The following is a 7,538-nucleotide window of genomic DNA, read 5'->3' on the forward strand; positions in this document are numbered from 1 at the left end:
AGTCAGCGGGGAGCAGCACCGACACTGGGCTCTACGTCAGGAACACTGACACACAGTCAGCGGGGAGCAGCACCGACACTGGGCTCTACGTCAGGAACACTGACACACAGTCAGCGGGGAGCAGCACCGACACTGGGCTCTACGTCAGGAACACTTGAAGATATTCTCCGGAACTTTGGCGACTAAGTATTTTTAAACCTCCTGCTTTGGGCTGGATGTGTCATCACATGCATAATCTATGAGCATAATTACTGTAGGAAATGCCTAGTTTGAAAGCAACAGTTTTACTGGAAGCAGTGCTGTGCCATTTTCCCTACGTGGGCCGGCCCCCTAGCAATTCCAGTTCAACCAACGAGCTTCAGCCCCTCGCCATATGAGTGACAGCTAGCAAGATGCAAATGATGCACCCACAGCAGAGCGAGAGAGAAAGAGAGAGAGCTATGACGTGGTGCACATATCTGCACATGTGATGTAGTAAGCAATTTTAGGGATCCACTTTTGGCTCGTGAGTGCTACTTTCAGAACTACTGGCTAAAAAGTATACAAAAGTACAGGAGAACCCTTTTAACATTTCCATGTTAGTCATTTAGCAGATGCTCGTATCCAGAGCGACTTACAGGAGTAATTAGGTTTAAGTGACTTGCTAAAGGGCACATTGACTGATTTTTCTCCTAGTCACCTCGGGGATTCAAACCAGTGACCTTTCGGTTACTGGCCCAACAGTCTTCACTGCTAGGCTACCCAGCAATACATCCTTGTATCAAACACACACTCAGAAACACACACATACTGTACAGTAGTGGGAGTTGAGAGAGAAAGGCAGAGGAGGAGTTTCTACATGTTGGGCAAAGGAATGTCAGTGTCATTCCAGTTTTGTGATTTATCAATTGCTCTCACCAATGAGGCTAATTTTAGATCTCCCTTTGTGTGCCTCTGTCTGATTATCCACTCTGTCATCCTCTCATCTCTCTCGCCACCCGCCCGCAGCTAATGTGCACATATAAAACACCAACAGAGTGTGTGTGTGTGTGTGTGCCTGCGCATGGCGTCTGTGTCCAAATATCTTCCCTAAATCTGGTCCCTATCAATAGTTGAATCAACAGTGTAACTTTCTCTTCTGCTTTATGAGGTACAGTCTCTCTCTCTCTCTCTCTCTCTCTCTCTCTCTCTCTCTCTCTCTCTCTCTCTCTCTCTCTCTCTCTCTCTCTCTCTCTCTCTCTCTCTCTCTCTCTCTCTCTCTCTCTCTCTCTCTCTCTCTCTCTCTCTCTCTCTCTCTCTCTCTCTCTCTCTCTCTCTCTCTCTCTCTCTCTCTCTCTCTTTTATATTCATATTCAATTCAAGGGGCTTTATTGGCATGGGAAACATGTGTTAACATTGCCAAAGCAAGTGAGGTAGGTAATATACAAAAGTCAAATAAACAATAAAAATGAACAGTAAACATTACACATACAGAAGTTTCAAAACAATAAAGACATTACAAATGTCATATTATATATATGCAGTGTTGTAACAATGTACAAATGGTTAAAGCACACAAGTTAAAATAAATAAACATAAATATGGGTTGTATTTACAGTGGTGTTTGTTCTTCACTGGTTGCCCTTTTCTTGTGGCAACAGGTCACAAATCTTGCTGCTGTGATGGCACACTGTGGAATTTCACCCAGTAGATATGGGAGTTTATCAAAATTGGATTTGTTTTCGAATTCTTTGTGGATCTGTGTAATCTGAGGGAAATATGTCTCTCTAATATGGTCATACATTGGGCAGGAGGTTAGGAAGTGCAGCTCAGTTTCCACCTCATTTTGTGGGCAGTGTGCACATAGCCTGTCTTCTCTTGAGAGCCATGTCTGCCTACGGCGGCCTTTCTCAATAGCAAGGCTATGCTCACTGAGTCTGTACATAGTCAAAGCTTTCCTTAAGTTTGGGTCAGTCACAGTGGTCAGGTATTCTGCCACTGTGTACTCTCTGTTTAGGGCCAAATAGCATTCTAGTTTGCTCTGTTTTTTTGTTAATTCTTTCCAATGTGTCAAGTAATTATCTTTTTGTTTTCTCATGATTTGGTTGGGTCTAATTGTGCTGTTGTCTCTCTCTCTCTCTCTCTCTCTCTCTCTCTCTCGTGCCCACTACAATGGCCCATCAACACCCAGTGATCAGTGTTCCCTCCAATGGCTGATATGATGGAGGAAGAACATCAGAGACAAAGACATCTATAGAAAGACTCAGATAATGACAGGGACAGAGCAGACCAACCGTGTGCTTCCATCTGAAGAAGGTCCTTATAATAATACAGCCTTATAATATCTCACTACATCACACTTCTTCCACATTCAGCTCTACAAACCCTTCCCACAAGGATCCAGGTAAACCACCTGTGTGTGTGTGTGTGTGTGTGTGTGTGTGTGTGTGTGTGTGTGTGTGTGTGTGTGTGTGTGTGTGTGTGTGTGTGTGTGTGTGTGTGTGTGTGTGTGTGTGTGTGTGTGTGTGTATAGAGTAGGTCCCTATGGGTATAAGCAGGCACATGTGGAAGTTCATTCAAATGAAAGTAGATGTGGATATATAAGTGTTTGAAGTCACAGGTGCATACGCCTTTGGATGCAAAGCAAAGTGCACAATAGTGTATGTGCATATGGATGTATGGATGTATCTAAATGTCTACGTGCATGTTGGAATACATGGACAGGTGTATCTGTGTGGCGGATCATACGTGGTAGTTCTACCCAGGCAGTGTTCCCCTGGCATCATGACATCATTGACTACGTGGTTTCAAATGGTTGTTAGTCTTCTGATGTGAGTACCAATCACATTCACCAGCTGCTTGACTGTGCAGCAGTCCATCACCGTCCTGTATGGGTACAACAGCCTTCAGTAGACTAATGCATGCCAATGGATGTGGGTGGGTGTGTAAATAACACCTCGCTGATGCCTTGTACTGAACACCACTTCCAGTGGGACTGCCTACACAAATTGCCATCTCAAGCCAATCCTACCTTCTTGTCCTTCACTGAACTACATCTAGAAAAGGTCCCACTTTCTCTTTCCGTCCCCTTTTCCATCTGAGAAGGTGTGATATATGTACTGCTATCAAGAGTATTCTGCTACCAAAATGTAAATGTTGCCCAACTCTCCCTTCTGCCTTCTCACCACCTCCTCCTCCTTTATCTCTCTGTCATCTTGTTCTGTCATTTATCTTCTCTCTGCACGGTATTTGCCTGTGTACCTTCCTCTACAGTCACAGTATTGATATGACTCTCCGTCAACCCACGTGACCAATGAATTAGACACATTTCACATCAACGCTGTAACTTGCATAAACAACCCGCAACCACAACTCCCTCTAACCCTCTCCATTCTTTCCTGAGACAATCCCTGCTCTCGTCTGCTTGCCTTGCAATATTCCCCCATGCACCTCTCTCTGTCTCCCTCGGATGCAGAAAAAGCGCTTCACTTACTGTTCTTCTTCTGTTGCACTTGATTCACAGATCCCTCCTTTGGAAATGGAGAGAGTGACAGAAGTGGTGGAGGGAGGGAGGGGGATCCACACACAAAAATAAGGAGAGAGTAGGCAGCGCAAAATAAAAATAAAAAAAGAATGGGAGAAGTGGAAAAATCACCGCTGATAGTGAGGCCTTTGAAAATCACATTTTACGTGGTGTCCGGTGTCTGTGTGTGCTGTGGGGCGATGCATATTCTCCATGTCGGTCTTCTAGCACCAGGCAGCACAACCCAGTAGTAACACTTCTATTTCCTCAGTCCTGAAAATGTCCTTCTCGCTCTCCCTCTCTCTCTTCCCCTCTAGCACGTTCAAACAGCCCAATCTCATCTGGTTGGTTTATTTCCCTCTATCCCCCTCCCATACCTGTGTCTCTCTCGCTCTCAATCGCTCTCGCCCCTCCCCCTCTCCTCCCAGTCTCCCTCTCTCGCCTACACCAGCACCCAGATACAGGGCACACCCCTCCCTCTCTTTCTCTCGCTCTTTCTCCCTCTCTTTGATGTTTTGAAGAATTCTTCACTCTTAGCTGGGAATAAATTTAAAAAAATGACAGAACTGAAGACACTACAGAACACAGACAGTGGGAACCACCCAGCACCACAGACTTCACAGGGAAACAGACCCAAACTGTCAAATGAACACGTCACACAATATCGACAGCACAAATACAATGGATAATAAAATTATCTTCATCATCTCAATGATTGTTTTTCCTAATCAAATTATCCCAACAGACACAGTCTGAGCAGATGCAGCAGGACTGCCGAGTGACACACATAATGAAATATAAATTAAGAATGAAAAGGATGTGTATAAGTGGATAAGGGGGGCCACTGCAGCAATGCTGATTTCCATACACAGAGACAGTGGGGGAGAGACTGTATGTGTGTGTGGGGAGGGGTAACAGTGGGGAGAGACTGTATGTGTGTGTGGGGAGGGGTAACAGTGGGGAGAGACTGTATGTGTGTGTGGGGAGGGGTAACAGTGGGGAGAGACTGTATGTGTGTGTGGGGAGGGGTAACAGTGGGGAGAGACTGTATGTGTGTGTGGGGAGGGGTAACAGTGGGGAGAGACTGTATGTGTGTGTGGGGTGGGGTAACAGTGGGGAGAGGCTGTATGTGTGTGTGGGGAGGGGTAACAGTGGGGAGAGACTGTATGTGTATGTGGGGAGGGGTAACAGTGGGGAGAGACTGTATGTGTGTGTGGGGTGGGGTAACAGTGGGGAGAGACTGTATGTGTGTGTGGGGAGGGGTAACAGTGGAGAGAGACTGTATGTGTGTGTGGGGAGGGGTAACAGTGGGGAGAGACTGTATGTGTGTGTGGGGAGGGGTAACAGTGGGGAGAGACTGTATGTGTGTGTGGGGTGGGGTAACAGTGGGGAGAGGCTGTATGTGTGTGTGGGGAGGGGTAACAGTGGGGAGAGACTGTATGTGTATGTGGGGAGGGGTAACAGTGGGGAGAGACTGTATGTGTGTGTGGGGTGGGGTAACAGTGGGGAGAGACTGTATGTGTGTGTGGGGAGGGGTAACAGTGGAGAGAGACTGTATGTGTGTGTGGGGAGGGGTAACAGTGGGGAGAGACTGTATGTGTATGTGGGGAGGGGTAACAGTGGGGAGAGACTGTATGTGTGTGTGGGGTGGGGTAACAGTGGGGAGAGACTGTATGTGTGTGTGGGGAGGGGTAACAGTGGGGAGAGACTGTGTGTGTGTGTGTGTGTGTGTGTGTGTGTGTGTGTGTGTGTGTGTGTGTGTGTGTGTGTGTGTGTGTGTGTGTGTGTGTGTGTGTGTGTGTGTGTGTGTGTGTGTGTGTGGGGAGTGGTAACAGTGGGGAGAGACTGTATGTGTGTGTGGGGAGGGGTAACAGTGGGGAGAGACTGTATGTGTGTGTGGGGTGGGGTAACAGTGGGGAGAGACTGTATGTGTGTGTGGGGAGGGGTAACAGTGGGTGGAGAGACTGTATGTGTGTGTGGGGTGGGGTAACAGTGGGGAGAGACTGTATGTGTGTGTGGGGAGGGGTAACAGTGGGGAGAGACTGTATGTGTGTGTGGGGAGGGGTAACAGTGGGTGGAGAGACTGTATGTGTGTGTGGGGAGGGGTAACAGTGGGGAGAGACTGTATGTGTGTGTGGGGTGGGGTAACAGTGGGGAGAGACTGTATGTGTGTGTGGGGAGGGGTAACAGTGGGTGGAGAGACTATGTGTGTGTGGGGAGGGGTAACAGTGGGGAGAGACTGTATGTGTGTGTGGGGAGGGGTAACAGTGGGGAGAGACTGTATGTGTATGTGGGGAGGGGTAACAGTGGGGAGAGACTGTATGTGTGTGTGGGGTGGGGTAACAGTGGGGAGAGGCTGTATGTGTGTGTGGGGAGGGGTAACAGTGGGGAGAGACTGTATGTGTGTGTGGGGAGGGGTAACAGTGGGGAGAGACTGTATGTGTGTGTGGGGAGGGGTAACAGTGGGGAGAGACTGTATGTGTGTGTGGGGTGGGGTAACAGTGGGGAGAGACCTTATGTGTGTGTGGGGAGGGGTAACAGTGGGGAGAGACTGTATGTGTGTGTGGGGAGGGGTAACAGTGGGGAGAGACTGTGTGTGTGTGTGTGTGTGTGTGTGTGTGTGTGTGTGTGTGTGTGTGTGTGTGTGTGTGTGTGTGTGTGTGTGTGTGTGTGTGTGTGTGTGTGTGGGGGGGGTGGTAACAGTGGGGAGAGACTGTATGTGTGTGTGGGGAGGGGTAACAGTGGGGAGAGACTATATGTGTGTGTGGGGAGGGGTAACAGTGGGGAGAGACTGTATGTGTGTGTGGGGTGGGGTAACAGTGGGGAGAGACTGTATGTGTGTGTGGGGAGGGGTAACAGTGGGGAGAGACTGTATGTGTGTGTGGGGAGGGGTAACAGTGGGGAGAGACTGTATGTGTGTGTGGGGAGGGGTAACAGTGGGGAGAGACTGTATGTGTGTGTGGGGAGGGGTAACAGTGGGGAGAGACTGTGTGTGTGTGTGTGTGTGTGTGTGTGTGTGTGTGTGTGTGTGTGTGTGTGTGTGTGTGTGTGTGTGTGTGTGTGTGTGTGTGTGTGTGTGTGTGGGGGGAGTGGTAACAGTGGGGAGAGACTGTATGTGTGTGTGGGGAGGGGTAACAGTGGGGAGAGACTGTATGTGTGTGTGGGGAGGGGTAACAGTGGGGAGAGACTGTATGTGTGTGTGGGGAGGGGTAACAGTGGGGAGAGACTGTATGTGTGTGTGGGGAGGGGTAACAGTGGGGAGAGACTGTATGTGTGTGTGGGGAGGGGTAACAGTGGGGAGAGACTGTATGTGTGTGTGGGGAAGGGTAACAGTGGGGAGAGACTGTGTGTGTGTGTGTGTGTGGGGAGGGGTAACAGTGGGGAGAGACTGTGTGTGTGTGTGTGGGGAGGGGTAACAGTGGGTGGAGAGACTGTATGTGTGTGTGGGGTGGGGTAACAGTGGGGAGAGACTGTATGTGTGTGTGGGGAGGGGTAACATTGGGGAGAGACTGTATGTGTGTGTGGGGAGGGGTAACAGTGGGTGGAGAGACTGTATGTGTGTGTGGGGAGGTGTCACAGTGGGGAGAGACTGTATGTGTGTGGGGGGTGGGGTAACAGTGGGGAGAGGCTGTATGTGTGTGTGGGGAGGGGTAACAGTGGGGAGAGACTGTATGTGTGTGTGGGGAGGGGTAACAGTGGGGAGAGACTGTATGTGTGTGTGGGGAGGGGTAACAGTGGGGAGAGACTGTATGTGTGTGTGGGGAGGGGTAACAGTGGGGAGAGACTGTATGTGTGTGGGGGGTGGGGTAACAGTGGGGAGAGACTGTGTGTGTGTGTGTGTGTGTGTGTGTGTGTGTGTGTGTGTGTGTGTGTGTGTGTGTGTGTGTGTGTGTGTGTGTGTGTGTGTGTGTGTGTGTGTGTGTGTGTGTGTGTGTGTGTGGGGAGTGGTAACAGTGGGGAGAGACTGTATGTGTGTGTGGGGAGGGTAACAGTGGGGAGAGACTATATGTGTGTGTGGGGAGGGGTAACAGTGGGGAGAGACTGTATGTGTGTGTGG

At 49.4% G+C, this 7,538-nt stretch overlaps 1 protein-coding gene across 1 annotated transcript in view; it reads right to left on the reverse strand.

Moving 5' to 3' along the window:
* LOC139565489 (SH3 and multiple ankyrin repeat domains protein 1-like) overlaps positions 1–3,825 on the reverse strand; it is a 153,082-nt gene extending 149,257 nt beyond the window's left edge. Inside the window, exon 1 of the mRNA XM_071385881.1 lies at positions 3,452–3,825. The gene's annotated coding sequence lies outside the window, so the exon portion shown is untranslated. The remainder of the gene's footprint in view (positions 1–3,451) is intronic.
* Between the last annotated feature and the right edge of the window lie 3,713 nt (positions 3,826–7,538).

Source organism: Salvelinus alpinus, chromosome 36 (assembly GCF_045679555.1).
Source record: "Salvelinus alpinus chromosome 36, SLU_Salpinus.1, whole genome shotgun sequence".
In the NCBI taxonomy this organism is placed as follows: domain Eukaryota; kingdom Metazoa; phylum Chordata; class Actinopteri; order Salmoniformes; family Salmonidae; genus Salvelinus; species Salvelinus alpinus.